Source organism: Medicago truncatula, chromosome 8, assembly GCF_003473485.1.
Source record: "Medicago truncatula cultivar Jemalong A17 chromosome 8, MtrunA17r5.0-ANR, whole genome shotgun sequence".
Lineage (NCBI taxonomy): Eukaryota > Viridiplantae > Streptophyta > Magnoliopsida > Fabales > Fabaceae > Medicago > Medicago truncatula.
This window is the reverse complement of record NC_053049.1, coordinates 40,072,766-40,090,607: the sequence shown is the minus strand read 5'-3', so window position 1 is coordinate 40,090,607 and position 17,842 is coordinate 40,072,766. Positions and strand designations below refer to the sequence as shown.

The window sequence follows — 17,842 nt, the reverse complement described above, 5'->3', positions numbered from 1 at the left end:
TATTTGTACTTTTCCACTTTTTGTCATCAAAGCGAGTCAAAATATCTTCAAAGCAAAAGAAAAATTTCAACATAAAGGATTGTTCTCAGACAAAGGAATTAAACCATACATACATATATGAAAGGACACATGATGCAAGCAAATTCAATGAAAGTATTGTTCCATAGGATATTCCAAACCAAGCAAGCCATAAATAACGTTTTAAGTTGTTATTTCCTCAGTGTGTCTTCCAAGTTGCAGTTGAATTACAGGGTGAGTTCTCCATTGGCAGGTAGCTAGTCACTATATGATATGCATTGCAATTCATCTCTTAGTGTGCAATCTGCCAAAGGAGATTTGCCCAGCGATTCTCCTGCAATTCTGTTACTTCAGAAACAACATTCATCTTGTTAATTTTCGTACCTTTCGGGTATAACCATCTTAATTATTCTTGCAAGTAAACTAACATGAGAGCACGTAAGATTTGGTAATAAGATGAACTGGAATCAACCAAATCTTACGAGGAGTTCCCTTCTACACCAATGTGGCGAGATGTTTCTTGAGAATTCGCACTTAAAGATAACTAATAGGGATATAAATTTGTGCATTCAATTTTGTTCTAACAAACCAGATGTACACGTTTAGAGAATATGACATAAGAGAGTGGGTGATAAACTGCTGATTTGATTATCATATTCATCCAATATTAATTGATGATATTTCTGTCAAAAAAGAGATGTAAACTTGAGTTTTGTGCATGACATATAGCAAAGTATGTACACTTCTATAGAGAATGAAACAATTGTACTTGTCAAATTTAGCAATAATAAATGGATTTTTTTTAAATTGTTCTGTTTATTGTATTTAAAAGTTCTTTGTTATTCCACATTAATGAATAATAATTAATTGTAGTAAAATAACACAAACTGTAAGGAAATATATATGAACTATGTTTTTTTCTCAGAGGAATATATATGAACTATGTTAGTCAAGAAGAAGGAAATGACACTGGATCCAGTGAACATGCTCTTGAACTAAAAAGACGGTTGATTCACTATCATTTTTTTTTAACCCTTTTTTCATTTTCCCACTTGCTTACAATCAAGTTCAATAAACACAAAAAGAAACCTCAAATTACCAAGCTAGTTTATCGCTTATTTTAAACCTCTCGTTTCCGCCTCTTTTGGTTGTGCAAGACCTTTATACCAAGTTGTCTTCGCCCCCCTGAACACCCCTCATTCCCCTCTAAGACACATACCGATCCCATAGAATACTTGCTCCTTAAAAATTGTTGCATCAACATTTCATTTCACCGCTCCCACTTACTGCCCAAGACCACTTCTCCCGCCTATGTTCCTTTGTCTCATTGTTACGGTGTTCTCCCTGTTCTCTCCTTCCTTGGCTTTCTCGGACTTGCTACCATTGAAGTAAGACATCGTGTGCCATATGCATTGAGATGTGTGCCGGAGTTTTGACGTCATTCCACAATTTATCGTTTCTCCTCTTCTAGACACAAAATAGTCATTACAAAATTAAGTTGTGTGTGATGTAGGGATTCTAATAGAGGAATGCTAGCAACAAACATTTTAACACACACTTTCCAACACACTCTCTTTGGTTGGTTAAAATTCACATGACACCCACCAAATTGAATATAATGTGTTGGAAAGTGTGTGTTAGAATGTGTGTTGCTAGCATTTCTCATTCTAATAACTTAAAGAATAGAACTACAAACCCATATGCACTTTCCAAATTCTCTTGTATAATAAATATGCCAAAGATCCTATGCACTCCAAATTTGCTCTAATTTTGTACATCCAAAAAAGACATGTTAATCGTTCTCATATGAGCTCTCATAGTGCACACATTGATCACTATAATGAACACAACGAGTTTGAAGCCCGAGTCTCGCGGGTAAACATCTTCTAGCTGCCCTCCATAAAAATACCTTTACTTATTGAGGAATTCGAAGTTTTCAAATTTTCATCTAGTTACCTTCCACTCTCAGATCACTCTTATCCACCAGACTAATTTCCATGGTATAGTGATAAGCCGATTTAATCGTGTAGTCTCCATGGATAGTAATTATCTAGCATTGTTTATCTACTCTCATCTCATCCGTAATTGGCATGGCAAGAATATTCTCGGCATATCTCTCTCATTGACACCTCTTTAATAACATATGTTTTCCACTCGTTTCGTTCTCCTTAATTAACTCGTTTACCATCGTGTTTTGCATCCCTGTCGATATGACACTTGTCGCATAGGCTCTCCCATCGTCCCTAATTCAGATTAATTAAGAACCAAAAAGTAACTTAAGAATCAAAATTGTAATTTATTCAAAATATAAGTTAAAACACCAAACTTCAAAGTTAATCAACAATGTTGTCATAACTAGATCGAATTATTTGGTTGAACCGATAATCAATTAGTTTGTCAATTTGTTCAACCACAATCAATTCTCACTTCTCAATCCCTTAAAATCGGATTAAAATTATTTATTTTTTTGTTAAAAAAGATATTAATTTCATCAATAGTACATCCGGTTCAAGTGTCATAATTGAAAGAATCGAAGCATGACCACAAATCTCACTAGTTTAATCTCCTGTTCGATTTTCAGAATATTTACAAGTAGGTGTAAAGATCCTCTGCAGCTATAGGAATATCATATTTGAAGGGCAACTTTTGCGGCTTCGGATGGCCACCAATGAATGCAACATGAATTTGTAGAAACTAACTTATTCTGTACTTTTCCACGTTTTGTCATTAAAGCTTGTTAAAATATCTTCAACGCAAAAGAAAAATTTCAACATAAAGGATTGTTCTCAGACAAAGGAATTAAACCATGCATATATGAAAAAGGACACATGCATGCAAAATGAAAGCATTGTTCTATAGGATATTCTAAAGCAAGCAAGCCATAAATAACGTTTTAAGTTGTTATTTCCTCAGTGTGTCTTCCAAGTTGCAGTTGAATTACAGGGTGAGTTCTCCATTGGCAGGTAGCTAGTCACTATATGATATGCATTGCAATCATTTCTTAGTGTGCAATCTGCCAAAGGAGATTTGCCCAGCGATTCTCCTGCAACTCTACTTCAATTCAATTCACATTCCTTGCAACTCTGTTTTCTTCAAGGTGTTCAGAAACCACGTTCATATGAATGTGGTTTCGAAACATTCATATGTAATTTTTCTCTTGTTAATTTTTGTATCTTTCGAGTATAACCATTTTTTCCCTTTTTTTTGTCTTCGTTACAACCATTTTTCCTTCTACTTTACAATACACCGAAGTTGATATATATTTCATCTAATTGATTTTTTGATTAGCAGCTGAATAATTTTGGTATTTTAATTTTTGAGACACTTTCTTCAAACACTTGTATTTTTTAATAATTTAATCGTATAATTAGTGGTAAAATAATATTGTTTACCATACAAACATTACATTAAAACTAACTTTTGTAAATGAAAAAAATATGATTGAAAAAGGAGACTCATTAAAGGTGTCAAGCATTCCTCAACGAATACACTAATATTTCTTATGTACTTATAGCAAAGACGTTAGCTTTACTTAAAAATTATGTGATGAGTTGCATAATATATACATATTCAATTAAAAATTATTATTTTTTGACAAAATATTCAATTAAAAATTATTGAATAGTGTCACACAACCAAGTATTCTAATCTCTTATTTTCATGGGATATGTACATGTGCTATCATAACTATTTTGATGAATAAATTTTTGAAAATATTGGTAAACATTGTCAACAAAACTCCAGCTTAACAATTTCAACATTGTCAATTTTTTTTTTTAAGTTGTATTTGATCAAAGACCCAACTCAATTTCAATATTGTCACTTAAATCAAGTTTTACGGGCATAAATGTTGAACACCGATATTATTGCACCTATGCAAATCAAATTTTGACAAATATCATCTTTGGACCCAAATGAGCCTTAAGTTGAGTATTAATTCATCAATGTCGCTTTCTTTCTAACACAGTTAAATGAGCGCATAATCCAATTCCAAAATCCTGGCTCTGCTTCTAGTTTTAGCATATATAAATTTTGGGTCAATTAATTGTTTGATTTTCATTGATAATAGTAACATAATGAACCTTGTCTGTACAAACCAAAGCGAATATGCTGTAGTATTTTCTTTCATAGAGCAGTATATATAGCACATCACAAGCAAAATGTTCTATTCTTTTCAGTCAATATATATTATATGCAAGGTCTTTCTTCTCCTAACAAAAGATCATATTCTCTGTAAATATATACACACATACAAAATCTAAAACCATATATTATATCATAATTCTTCGTTTCGAAAGACGGTACTTACTATGATTCTGACCCTGTTCATACTTCACACTAATTAAAGGACATAGAGAAAATGACTTCAAGTACACTGTACACACACTATAATACCCTCTCTGTCTCAAAATAACTGTGCTTTAGATTTTTTTTTCCGTCTCAAAATAATTGTCACTTTAGAATACTAATGCAACAATTATTTTTATTTTTTTCACTATTATGCTCTTATTTATTGAATTTCATCAAACTTAATTACCCCACTAACTACAATTAATAGGGATATTTTAGTCAATAATATTAATTTTATCATTAAAATCAACACAACTAATTATTATTTTTTAAAATCGTGCACAAACCTTAGACAATTATTATTTTGAGACGGAGGAAGTAGTTAAATATGTTTAGTTTCTTTAAAAAGTATTGTTTTTCTTACTTTCTATATATTAACATATTTTTGTTTTTATTTTTTAACTAAAAATGAGTACAAGAGTAAATATTTCAATGATTTTAATCAATAACTCTATTAACATAATTCATTCAGATAATTTATTAAAAATATACTGATAAATGTTATATTGTATGAACAACGAGGCTGGATTTAGTAGAGGGGACTCTCTCACAATATGGCAAGTTATGGTTCGAACCCTAGCTAAGAGAGATATTTATATTTAGAGTTTAATAGTTGAAAAAGATTACCCCTTACCTATGAAAATCTATAAAAAAAAAAAAAGTGAGTAGGATTGTTGGTCATTGAACTTGTTGTCATCGATCAATTTCGTCTTTTCATTTTTTGAAATAGCAATATTGTCCCTCAATTTGCTTCACAACCATCAAATGAGTACCCCCTTCTAGTCCAGATGTTAGATATGATGACGTGTAACGTTAAAGATTGATGACCATGTTACATGTGGTATATTTAACGTTAAAAACTTACACATTTTCCATTTTATGCTATTAACACAGATATTGTGAATTTGTTTGTAGATTCATTCATCTTGTTCTTTATGAATTTGTATTGCATTGATCGATGTACTCTATCAATTTGAGTGAATAAACATTGTTTATTTCTAGTCAAAAAAATCACATTAGTCATTCAAGATATGGAAGTGAAGTTTGACATGACCACAAGATAGAAAGCAATTCTGGAGGGTTTGCAAGCAACACATGCTCAAGATTATTCAAGCTATCCCAATTTATGGGTTAGGTCATCATATGTCACCAGTAGAGTATTATACTATCCTCAAATATGGCTTTATGATTCTATTATTTCCTATTGATGAGATGTGCATTTTTGTCGTAAGGCATATCTGGATACCTTTGGGAAACAAACAATTTATTGCAAGGAGCTCCCCGACTTAAAAAAAAAAAAAAAAATACATACATACATAACTTTTTTAGGGATGTCCTTTTTGATACTTTTAGGCGGGTGAGAGTGTCTGTTAAGAAGGAGGCTGATGTAGTATTTTTGCATCAAACAATAGTAAGTATTTATATCGTCTCCTCAGGGACTAGTGCGATATCGCGGACCGTTCGACACCAAATATCATTTCAAGTTAAACGATAGTTGATTGTTTGTTTTAGTAACTGAATTGCAAATGATAAAATTGAGATTAATAGGGCGTAAAACTTGTTAGGATTAGAGTTCCTTGATCGAGCGTCGCACGTAACCTAATGATCATACATGGATTCTAGCTTTTCTTTGATATTATCACGTATCCCTCGACAACACCATTCGTGTCCAAACAATATTGTGAAATCAATTGTATCATTCAATGGTCGATGTCTCAAACTATTGAATGATTCAAGAGTCGATCTTATCGTTCAATCGATGATTTCTCAATCTATTAAATGATAAGAAAGCTTTAGGTTTGGATACTCAAGGTGATTATCAAAACATCGATTCCATGTCTAGAAACTATGTTTTGATAGATGGTTATTCTAAACCTAGATTCAAAAGTATTTCTCAATCACAATTAAATCAAAGATAAAGATTAAAGTGCAAGAATAACCTCAATATCAATTCAAATGCTAGAACCATATATTTATAGATCAAACGATTACATGTTAAACTATGATCAAGTACCTCTAATCCCAACAAAGGAGATTTAGCTACTCATTGTCATGGAAGCCTTGCAAGAATGAATTGAAGAAGCAAGATTCATTACAACTTGTGATGTCTCAACAAAGGATGAAGAATCCACTCTCTATCACTCTCACTCTATAAAGCACAAGCCCTATCTCTCTCTCTAAGAATATTACAAGTGAAAACACAGAGAGAAACTAAGTGAAAAACTATGTAAAAACTATCCCCCTCTGAAATGGTTGAGTGGGCTATTTATAGAATTCTGAGTCTGCCTTCACTCGCCTCGCGAGCTGCTTCATTCGCCATGGCGAGTTGAAGTTTCTTCCCCATTGGGTTTGTGCCACGTCAGCATTTAGAGGCTAAACCGCCCTTACTCGCCTCGCGAGTCCTTCCATTCGCCATGGCGAGTAAGCTCGCCTTCTACTCGTCATTGCGAGTTGGTGGCGTGTGATCTTTGTTGCATTCTGGAATTGCTCGCCTTTGCTGCTTGCCATGGCGAGTTGGAGGCGAGTGATCTCCTTTTTCTGCCTTTTTGTACTTTTCTCGATTTTCTTCTCTTTGATTGATGTCTTGAGTTCGAATCCTGCAAAAATGGGTGAAGTAAGATAGATAAAGCGTAAAAGGGCAATAATCACTTATTTCTCGGCTTTTCCCTTAATAACTTGCAAAACAAGTAACAAAAGTGCCTAAAATATATCACTTAAATTACAACTTTCTAGCACTTATCAGAGGCGCATGTGAACTTCTTGTATGATCCACAAGATAGAAGATCGACACATAGGCCAACGAATGTTATGGTGTACGACTAGGTAGGAGGGACATATGCACGTGTGGACTTGACTGAGGTTTTTCCACTTGTGGATTGAAGATCAGGGCTTTTACGGTGGGGCAAGCAGTCCCTAAAGTTGGGTAAAGTAAAGTGGCTAAATATGACAAAGTGCGTTATGACAATCAACATGTTTTTATACCATTTACATTTGACATTTTTGACTTCCTATCACCAGAGGTTGTTGACCATCTAAAAAGAGTTTCAAGGGTCATGGATAACAACATTATGTCTCATAGGTCCATGAATGTTATCTTCAAGAGGATTGATTTTTCTATTCAAAAAAAGTTAGCGGCATATTTTGTTGTGGGTTTGTCTTCTATGTGTAATTTTTTTATAAGCATATTGTCAATAATAAAATATTGAATTCAAGAAATTGTCAAAATTTTATTGCTCCATATACAGCTGGAAAGATGGGGTTAAGCTGTTAGAGCTTGGAAGGAGAACAATGCAACCTTTCTGTACCATATAATGCTAAACGTGGGGAAACAAAATTTTATCCTTTTCACTTTACTTTTTATGTTTGTATATTTTCAATTATCTCTGGTAAAATAATGTTCATCAAATTAAAAGAATGGTTCCTATCTATAGAACAAAGGAATAAAACCATACGAAACGCAAAATGAAGGCATTGTTCCATAGGATATGCTCATTGTTAGGAAGCCATAAATAACGTTATCAAGTAACATCCTCATTATGCATGAGTGTGTGTTTTCTCACTTGTGGCAGCATTACAGGGCATGTTCTCCTTTGGCAGGTAGCCATATGCTATGATATGCATTGCAACCATACTCTTTGAGTGTGTAACCTGCCAAAGGAGATTTGCCCAGCAATTCTCCCACAATTTTGCTTCATTAATGGAGGAAGTTAAGGTGTAATTGGTTCTACAATAAGGTGTGCCACTCACTACAGTAGTGTTTGTTGAAACTACGTGCTGCTATTATCTACACCCATATTTCATTTATTTTCGCAAATTTTAAGACTTGCATTTTCCCTTTTTTTTTTTTTTTTCTTTTACTTAAAAACGATATTCATTCATTCAAATCACTAAATCTGAAAAATGTTGTGTTTTCTCATTTATTAAGCATAGTTTAGCTTATTTGTTTCTGTTTTGGATTGAGTGCAGTTTTAATACATGCAGTCAACACATCTAAATCGTTTGATCTTGATTGGACAATCTAGATTTCAAGTTCGAATCTCATTTTATTTTTAAATTTTAAATCCAAACTTAAATTTTGCGTTATTAAACGATCCTGATCTCTCGTTGATTGCATTACAACCTTATAACTGTATATAACCCGTGTCAACTTTTTTCACCCTTAAAAATGATTTTATATATGCTACAATTCTTTTTAAACACTATTTGAGTAGACATAATTTAAAGTTGCGGTCTCTCTAATTTGGAGTTTTTTTTTTTTTTTTTTTTTGTGGAACTCTCTCTGAAATTTGGAGTTTAAAAAAGTTAAAAGTGGAGTCCACTATTTACTTTTTTTTGTGTTGTAAAATGGTACATGTGCTGAATTTGTGGCATTCAAAACAATAACCCTAAATACAAGGGGACTTCTATGGTACATCTGTAAATTACGGTGCTTCAGTACTCTCGTTTACAATTTTTATAAATTAACTATTATTTTTTATGAAGAAAATAGGTGTTTGTTGACATATCTATTTTAGAAAATATCATTTTATATGAAAAAAAAACATCATTTCATTTTTTATAAAAATCATACTAATTTTTTTTACATTTTATTGTAAAAAATACTCAAAATTCTCTATTATGAGTAATAAGAATTCAGAAAAATCAAATTTTATTGTGTTGACGTTTTTGGTAAATAAGATTTAGTTATTATAATTATAGGTGATAGAAAATAATTTTTTCCTACAAAAAATAACTCATTTAACTATTAATTTAAGGATTTGGTGTACTAATACACTCAAATTGTTGGATGTACCATAGAACTTGCCTAAATACAATCATATTTTTCAAACAAAAACTAAACGTTGGTTTATCTTGTTACAAGAATTGAGATTAACCCTATCTATTGGAATCACTCCTCTCCTTAACTGCAGCCTCGTTAATTTAATTCTTTATAAGAAATATAATTGTGTACCCACTAAAAATATCAATGAGTTTTTTTTAAACAAACCAAAATGAGATTTATAAACATAGAACAAGTATTATATCCAATACTAGGTGTACTAAGTAGAATATCGATGAGTTTAATGGAGGAGGTGTATTCCTAAAATAATTTTACACTGGTATCCAATATCAATCCAGTAGTATGTTGTTGCATAAACACATTTTGAAACTGGTTTATAAAAATAATCGTAAAATACTTGACTCTTTTTTTGAACAAGAAAATACTTGACTCTTATATTAGTTGTTAGTGTAAAAAAAAATAAAAAAAATACTAGAGAACTTCAAGATGAAAAAACCCCACAAGCCAAAGACTTTTATTTCGAAACCTTTTTTTTTAACAGTTACATATCTTTAAAAAATAACTTGTCAAAAAAATGTATTTAAACAAGTTTTTTCCCCAAAAATATAAAAAAGTTTTTACCAAGCAATTGTCGGCTTCAACAAGTTCATTCGTGCCTGGAGAAAAAATAGCCATCAACGACAATTTTGTTATTACCAAGTGAGTTTGTTGTGTCAGCCGTCTTCTTTGTTGTTGCAACTTGCAATTATGATGTTTTTTTAAGACTTGCTATCATGATGTTGAAATCACTTGTTGAGTCAAAAAAAAAAAAATGAAAAACGTTAGCAATTATTAGTTAGATATTTACTCGTCCGGGTTTGAACGCATGCCCTCAAAAAAATTACACTCTTTGCTCAAGCAAATTCATCGGTCATAGAATATTCCTCGATTTGTTCTATAGAGGGGTGTATTTTTTTTCCTCACTAGGGAACCACAAATGGGTTGAGACGAACAAGTTCCTTTTCAAATTGGCGTACAAATAAATATAAAAAAAGTTCATCGGTCATAGAATGTTCCTCGATTTATTCTAGTACGTTGATGGTATTAATATTTTTCATCATCTATTTATTTTTAATTATAGTGTATCTATTATTATATTTGAATGTACCACGAACACAAATAATGTACCGACTATGTATAACCCCACGCATAGAATTTTTTAAGAGTTGCGAACCACCGAACTTGTACTGAAATGAATTGCAAACCGTGTGACTATGGTTCCGATGCTTCGATTTCTTCTGTCTATACATGTTGGTGATTCTTGTGCATAACCAAGTGGTTTCATGAAACGGTTCCTCTGACCAATTTAACTTAATGATGCATCCATAGGTGATAAGCTCACCAATGAAAGCACCATTGTAAAAGTATCACTATTTTTCCAGGTAAGTAACAATGGAACCGGATAATTATATTGATCAAGGAATGACATAATACAGTGGATATCCTTAGTACAAAGTCAAAGAATACAATAGTACTAGAAAGAGAAAGAAGAAGAGTGTAAGTGCAAATAACTTGATGTCGTTGTTACTCTATCAAAGAGAAAAAAGTTTATTCCCTCAATCTTTTGACAATCATTACTCTAATTATCACAGCTAATATGTTTAGTTATGCCAAAATGTATCAAATAAAATGTTATTTTGGATCATAACAATTTGAAGAACTTTTTGAATTATAAACCGAGAAAATTTGCGTTGCCAGATCAACAAGTGGGTTCCACCATACATACTATTTTGTTCAATAATCAATATTGAGAATCTGTTCAATTAATTAAGAATGCTGTGTCAAGTTTTAGCATACACAAAATCAACTTCAGAGACTATTTGGAGGCCACTAACAGCAACAAATGGAATCTAGACAAAGAAAGGTACATGGAACATGTTTCAGAATAATTTTCTTTTGAAAGTTCAACAAACTGTTAATATGACCTTACAAGGTTACTAGGGACGCTGACCATATATAATAGAGCAGAACTCTGCCAAAGGATATATGCACTGTTATTCTTTGATTCCTATGAAGCCTACATGTTAACCAACTAATGTGCTTGATTTCTGTTGCAAATTAAGCATGCTTAGGATGCAATAAAATTGTAGTGGTATATGCCATGGACAATTCCTAGGGAACTTTCTTGTTTCTACTGTTTCTGTTATATATGGTCCCCATTGTTTTGATAGACCTCCTCTTTAAACCGACCTTACTAAGTCATATGATATGTCCTATACATGTCATTAGTTTTCTTGCATTTTCTTAAATATACTTTCATAACAAAGTTGATTCCCATTTGTAAGAAAGTTGATTCTGTACATGCAATATCATATAACTAATTTCAATTTTCAAAGAACAAAATATTTTTGGATATGCTGAAATATACAGGCAACAAGATATAAGTGCTAAGTCTTGGTCTTTCTTGTGATTTGAGGTACAAACTTTTCAACAATAGTTTGGACAATGATCTTATGAGATCAATAATGATTTGACATTTTTATTAAAAAAATTCAAATTGAGATATAAAGGGAGACTGAGAGCACATACTTCCGGATCTTCCTTGCCAAACAAGCTTATTCTATTTTATTTTTCTTCACCTTTATATGATATGATACTCACACTTTCTGCACTTGGTTTAAAGTTTTCATTCTACTCTTGTCGAAAGAAAAGTTTTATTCTTCTCTATTTTTTACCCTTTAAAGTGTGAGGGGCTGCATAATGGAAGGACATAATAGTAATGCAAAGGATCTAAACAAATTTCAGGAGGCAAATGTTTATACTTCAGACTTCAGAAGCAAGTAATTAACTAATCTTATTGTACAAGTTTTGTGAATTAGCATAATTAATGTGTATGTATCTCAGACTTGATTTGTGCTTGACCATTGATAAACCATTGGTTTTACCTTCCATTCAATTGAACAAGACCATAATGCGAGAATGGTATTCTGGCCACGACTTGCTCTGGTCTCTGGTTGCCATCACTCAACTAGTATTATATTTATGACAGAAGACAAAGTATATGCACACAGCTGTTACCCTTCTTTAAAGCTGCCCAAGAATTTGGTTCCAAAAAGTGGTTCCACTCCAATTTAAGATTAAGCTTCCAACTGTGATATTGCGGCAAAATATTGGCAAATGCGAGTGATGCAGCTGTGATTTCAATTGAGATACCGTTTCAAAGAGCCCTAGAATTTGTATATTGCAGTTTCAAACTGAACTTAGAACTAACAATAATCAACAATGCCTTTATTAGGATTAAATTAGCATTTTGATACTCAACGGTTCGAGCAACTTCGTCCCATAAATTTATGAATGAGAATTTAAACTCTTAAAGTAAAGAACATCAGTCAAGTTAATTCGTCCAACAAAACATCTCTCTAGAAAACGTCCATCAAAACCAATTCTTCAAGGGTAGCCTAGGCCTCACCTTTTTGAATAGTCTCTTACTTTATCAAGACAAACATAAAACTTTATAAATTATACCGCTAAATTTAGGAAAAAGAGCAAATTGACTTACATTCTTTACTTTAAAAGACTAAATTGTTATTTAAAGATTTGAGAGATCAAATTGTCTTGCACTCAAAATTTAAAGGATTAAAATGCAAATTTACTGTGCTGTACCACCAAAAATAGTATGTTGAAAATACTAGTATGAAATGATAAAGTTTGACATTGGTTAATAATGAGTTAAGTGAAAAATCTAAAGAGTCGCATAATTGTTGACTTAGATTTATACAGATTGTTATAAGATTTTGTGTGAAAATGTCTTGTAAATATTTTGTTAATTGACTAATGTTCTAAATATTGTCCGCTTATCGTAATAGACTTTGCTTATTATTTTCATCAAATCTTTGTCAGTGTACTAATGTTCTAACTATTTACATCCTTTTCTCTGAAATTAGATTCATTATCAAGTGCTTAAAAAATTATAATTATATAATTCAGTCAGTGTTTGGATGTATTTATTAAGTACACCAACAAGTAATTAAGTTCCAGAGATGCAGACATCTGGTATAAAAGTATATCCATAGTTTATGCAGAAACTCTTGTTTGATAAAGCTAGAATTCTTTATTAAAAGGAAAGAATAAGATTTCTGCAGTAATGCTCACTAATAAATAGTACATTATAGAAATTCTAATTGCTAGATAAAGCTTCAGTGTTTTGGTTAACTTCATCGATCATCACAATATAGTGCATTCTTCTTATGGCTTCATTGGACAATCTTTTGGCTCTTCAGTCTCCATGTGATACACAATTAACAATCTGCACAATATCTATCTGCAATGTCATGAAAGGAAAGCCATTAGTAACAAAAAGAAAGTAGAAAGAAACTAAATGAAGATAATTATATCAGCATACCACAAGTATGGGAGACGTGTCATGGACCGACTATGGAAAACAAAAAGAAAGTAATTAATATGATGTGTTAGTCTTAATCAAAAGCTGTCAAAAATGGCAGGGCAAATCTCCTTTGGCAAACCAGAAGCATGCATGTCCAAGCTTTCTACTTCGTTCTGCCAATAGAGATTTGCTCTATCATTCCTCAACAGCAGCACAAATATATGACACTTCCAGCTCTATATCTCTTTGAACAAAATGCATGTCTTATATATTGATAGTTCTGAGCACCTAATTTGGATATGCCACTCAAAAGGAGTAGCATGCAGCAGCATATGCTAGCACAATTCCAATTTGAGAGGTTCTTGTTATTTACTTTTTTGTCAATTCCTTTCAAAAAATCATGGACTTGTCTACATCATGATTTCTTTTTTCCTAGTAAATCAAATTCTTTTTCCTTTTTGGTAGAGGGTGGGATGCATGGTCATAAAGACAAATACTTTTTCCCATATACATGCATGAAATATAAGTATTTCTTTGTAGTTTTTGTACGTAGAAGTAGAATTCCTTTTCATGATACATGTAAATTACTCTAAAAGAAATTTCTTAGTGAACCTTTTTATCGCTAGAATTTAACGAGTAACGAATATGGTAGAAAAAATCAAGTCACGCATTGGTTAGAGTCTTACAGATACTATTTTAATAGAGTTTATAAAGTTTTGCAATCTTCATCTTACAAACTGATTTCAATTCACAACATCACTATAACAACCAAATGAAAATTTTCTTGCTGTTAATTTTTTTTAAGGTTCTTTGACATTCTTGATGGCTTTATTTTTCTATGAAACTTATCTGTCACCATAGAGAAAATTAAGAAATGAATTGATTACTAATTTACTATGCACATTAAATTAACCGTTAGCAACATTTCTCTGTCAATGTTGTCAAAATCACTGTTAAAACGTAAAATCACCCGATTTCACATTTCTAGGTGTGAATTTCGTGTTAAATCGGTGATAAAATAAGTTTAGAGTGAAATCGGAATTCAACCCGATTTTGAGTGATTTAACTTGTGGCGAAATCGGTAAAATTGAGTTAATTTATTTCGATTTTATGATGAGATAAAACCGCAAGTGCACGGTCTTACCGAAGTAGTAAAATAAGAGTATCGTTCCGACAGGGAGTTATGAATTCAATTATCTTTTAACAGTGATTAGAATTAAAGTATAGAAAGTAGAAAGTTGTATTTGTATATATTTAAAAGGAAATAATAATAAAAGATAAAAGCCTTGGAATCATTGGTTCATCCTAATGACAAGTCCTTCACAAACCAAACTATTAAACTTATAACCTTATGTTAGACCTAATTTCTCAAGACAGTTTCTCTTATGTTCCTCTAGCAACCAAGCCTATTTCGCTGACTTGATTACTATTAGATTTTGGTTCCTCTAACAATCAAGCCTATTTCGCTGACTTGATTGTTATTAGTTCCCTTGAAGATCGAAACTATATGTCTCAAAGATTGCAAAGCCTATTTCGCTGACTTTGCAATCCTTGTCTAAATTCACTTGTTCGAATATCAAAGCTCCACTTTCGTTTTATGAATTGATATTTGAGATGATGGATAAACAATTATCAAACCCTCCACTTTCGTTTCCACAGTTTGATAATGGTTGATCCATGTTAAAGCGGTGAATTTAGATAAGGAATTAGGGTTACATAAGATTAAGGTTTAAAGCTTGGTTTGATTAGGATTATGTCATTAGACTTATCCAACAATCCCAAGACAAGAGAAGTCTACTCACTGACGTTCATCGTAGACAAGGGGAAGAAGAGAGAAAGCATAAAGATAAATAACAAGAAAGTAAAATGAACTTTTATTAGAAAGACAATTGTCACATATTGTATTCCAAGAAAAGATGAATATTTGTGATGGCTAGCTACTCTATTTATAGTACACAATTGACTTAAAATCTAAGAAGTATATTCCAAGAATATTCCTCGGTAGATTGTGCGCCAAAATAGAATAGCTTGGAGTCCAAGCAAAAGCAGCAAAAGGTCTCTGGAGGGTGGCACGGCCGTGCCAAGGCTAGCACGGGCCGTGCCAGGCTTCTGACTTGTGGGAGATATATTTTGTTTCCCAATCTTCGTATTTTCGTGTCCAATCTGCTCCAAATCCCTTTCTTTTGCTCCAAGACTTAATCCATCCAATATTCTTTCCTGAAATATAATAAATTGCAATTTAAAGTAAACTATCCTAAAAAGGAAATAATACTAATATAAATTTATATAAAATCTAAATAAAACTAAACTAAAAAGCATATTAAAATAGTATATAAATGACTCATCATTTTACTCGATTTCACCCAAATTGTCATTTAAAATTTGAAAGCATATTGTGAAATCAAGAAGAGGAGTTTGAAAGTTCAACCGATATTTAAAAGGAATTGACCACATGTTAAGGCCAGCCCAACATACGTGGAGACTCAAAGCTAACTAAAAAATAAAACAATTAAATTTGTGTCCCTTTACAGATGGTGAGGTATAAAACAAAGACTTCAGTAAAATTTGAGCCATGACTGAAATGGAGAAGACACTAGTATCCACCAGCATATTCTTGCATGCATGAGATCAAACAGAGGAAACTAGAAGAGGAATGGAAAAGAATTATGCCTTCCATATGAATGGAATTTACTTTTTGGATATGCTGAAATATACAGGCAACAACATATAAGCTAAGTCTTAGTCGTCTAGTGATGTGAGGTACAAACTTTTCAACAATTGTTTGGACAATGATCTTATGAGATCAATAATGATTTGACATTTTTATTAAAAAATTCAAATTGAGATATAAAGGGAGACTGAGAGCAGATACTTCCGGATCTTCCTTGCCAAACAAGCTTATTCTATTTTATTTTTCTTCACCTTTATATGATATGATACTCACACTTTCTTCACTTGGTTTAAAGTTTTCATTCTACTCTTGTCGAAAGAAAAGTTTTATTCTTCTCTATTTTTGACCCTTTAAAGTGTGAGGGGCTGCATAAAGGAACGACACAATAGTAATGCAAAGGATCTAAGCAAATTTTAGGGTTAATCTTAAGCTGTAGTTGATTAGAAGAGTTGTTTATCTATAAGCAATTAAGCATGACATTTTCTTTAAAAGATAGTAAAGTCATATAGCAAAGAAAACTTACAAAAGATAAATGTTTATATACTTCAGAAGGAAGTAATTAATTAATTAATCTTAATGTACAAGTTTGGTGAATTAGCATGCATGCTGTGTATGTATCTCAGATTTCATTTGTGCTTGACCATTGATAAACCATTGTTTTGCCCTGCCATTTAATTGAACAAGAGCATAATGCATGGATGGTATTCTGGCCACTACTTGCTCTGGTCTCAAGTTGCCATCACTCAACTAGTATTACGACAGACGACAAAGTATAAGCACTACGCGATTGTTACCCCTCTTTAAAGCTGTCCAAAGAATATGGTTCCAAAAAGTGGGTCCACTGCAAGCTGGTTAAGCTTCCAATCTTGATATTGCATCAAAATATTGGCAAATGTGGTGCGGGTGATGCCGCTGCAATTTCAATTGAGATACTGTTGCAAAGAGCTCTAGAATTTTAATATTGCAGTTGGAAACTTCAACTTAGAACAATAAATAATCATCAATGCCTTTATTAGGAGTAAATTAGCATTTTGATACTCAACGGTTCGAGCAACGTCGTCCCTTAAATTTATGAATGAGAATTTAGACTCTTAAAGTAAAGAACATCAGTCAATTAAATTCGTTCAATAAAAGATCTCTTTAGAAAACATCCATCAAAACCAATTCTTCAAGGGTAGCCTGGGTCTCACCTTTTTGAATAGTCTCTTACTATATCAAGACAAACATAAAACTTTTAAAATTATACAGCTAAATTCAGGAAAAAGAGAAAATTGACTAACATTCTTTACTTTAAGGGACTAAATTGTTATTTAAAGATTTGAGAGAACAAATTGTCTTGCACTCAAAATTTAAAGGATTAAAATGCAAATTTACTGTGCTAAACCAGCAAAAATAGTATGTTGAAAATACTAGTATGAAATGATAAAGTTTGACATTGGTTAATAACGAGTTAAGTGAAAAATTTAAACAGTCGCATAATTGTTGACTTAGATTTATACAGATTGTTTTAAGATTTTAGGTGAAAATGTATTGTAAATATTTTGTTAATGGACTAATGTTCTAAATATTGTCCGCTTATCGTAATAGACTTTGCTTATTATCTTCAGCATATCTTTGTCAGTAGACTAATGTTTTAAATATTACATCATTTGCTCTGAAA

At 32.1% G+C, this 17,842-nt stretch overlaps 1 long non-coding RNA gene across 3 annotated transcripts; it reads right to left on the bottom strand.

The window, feature by feature from the left end:
• Positions 1-13,154: 13,154 nt before the first annotated feature.
• On the bottom strand, positions 13,155-13,826 carry LOC112417026 (uncharacterized). Of its 3 annotated transcripts, none has more exons than XR_003007468.2 (2): positions 13,530-13,826; positions 13,155-13,448 (listed from the first exon to the last, which is right to left on the bottom strand). It is a non-coding gene; the product is annotated as an uncharacterized lncRNA (long non-coding RNA). The 3 variants fall into 3 exon arrangements; XR_005643722.1 differs by having other exon boundaries at positions 13,155-13,444; XR_005643721.1 differs by having other exon boundaries at positions 13,155-13,433.
• Positions 13,827-17,842: the final 4,016 nt, after the last annotated feature.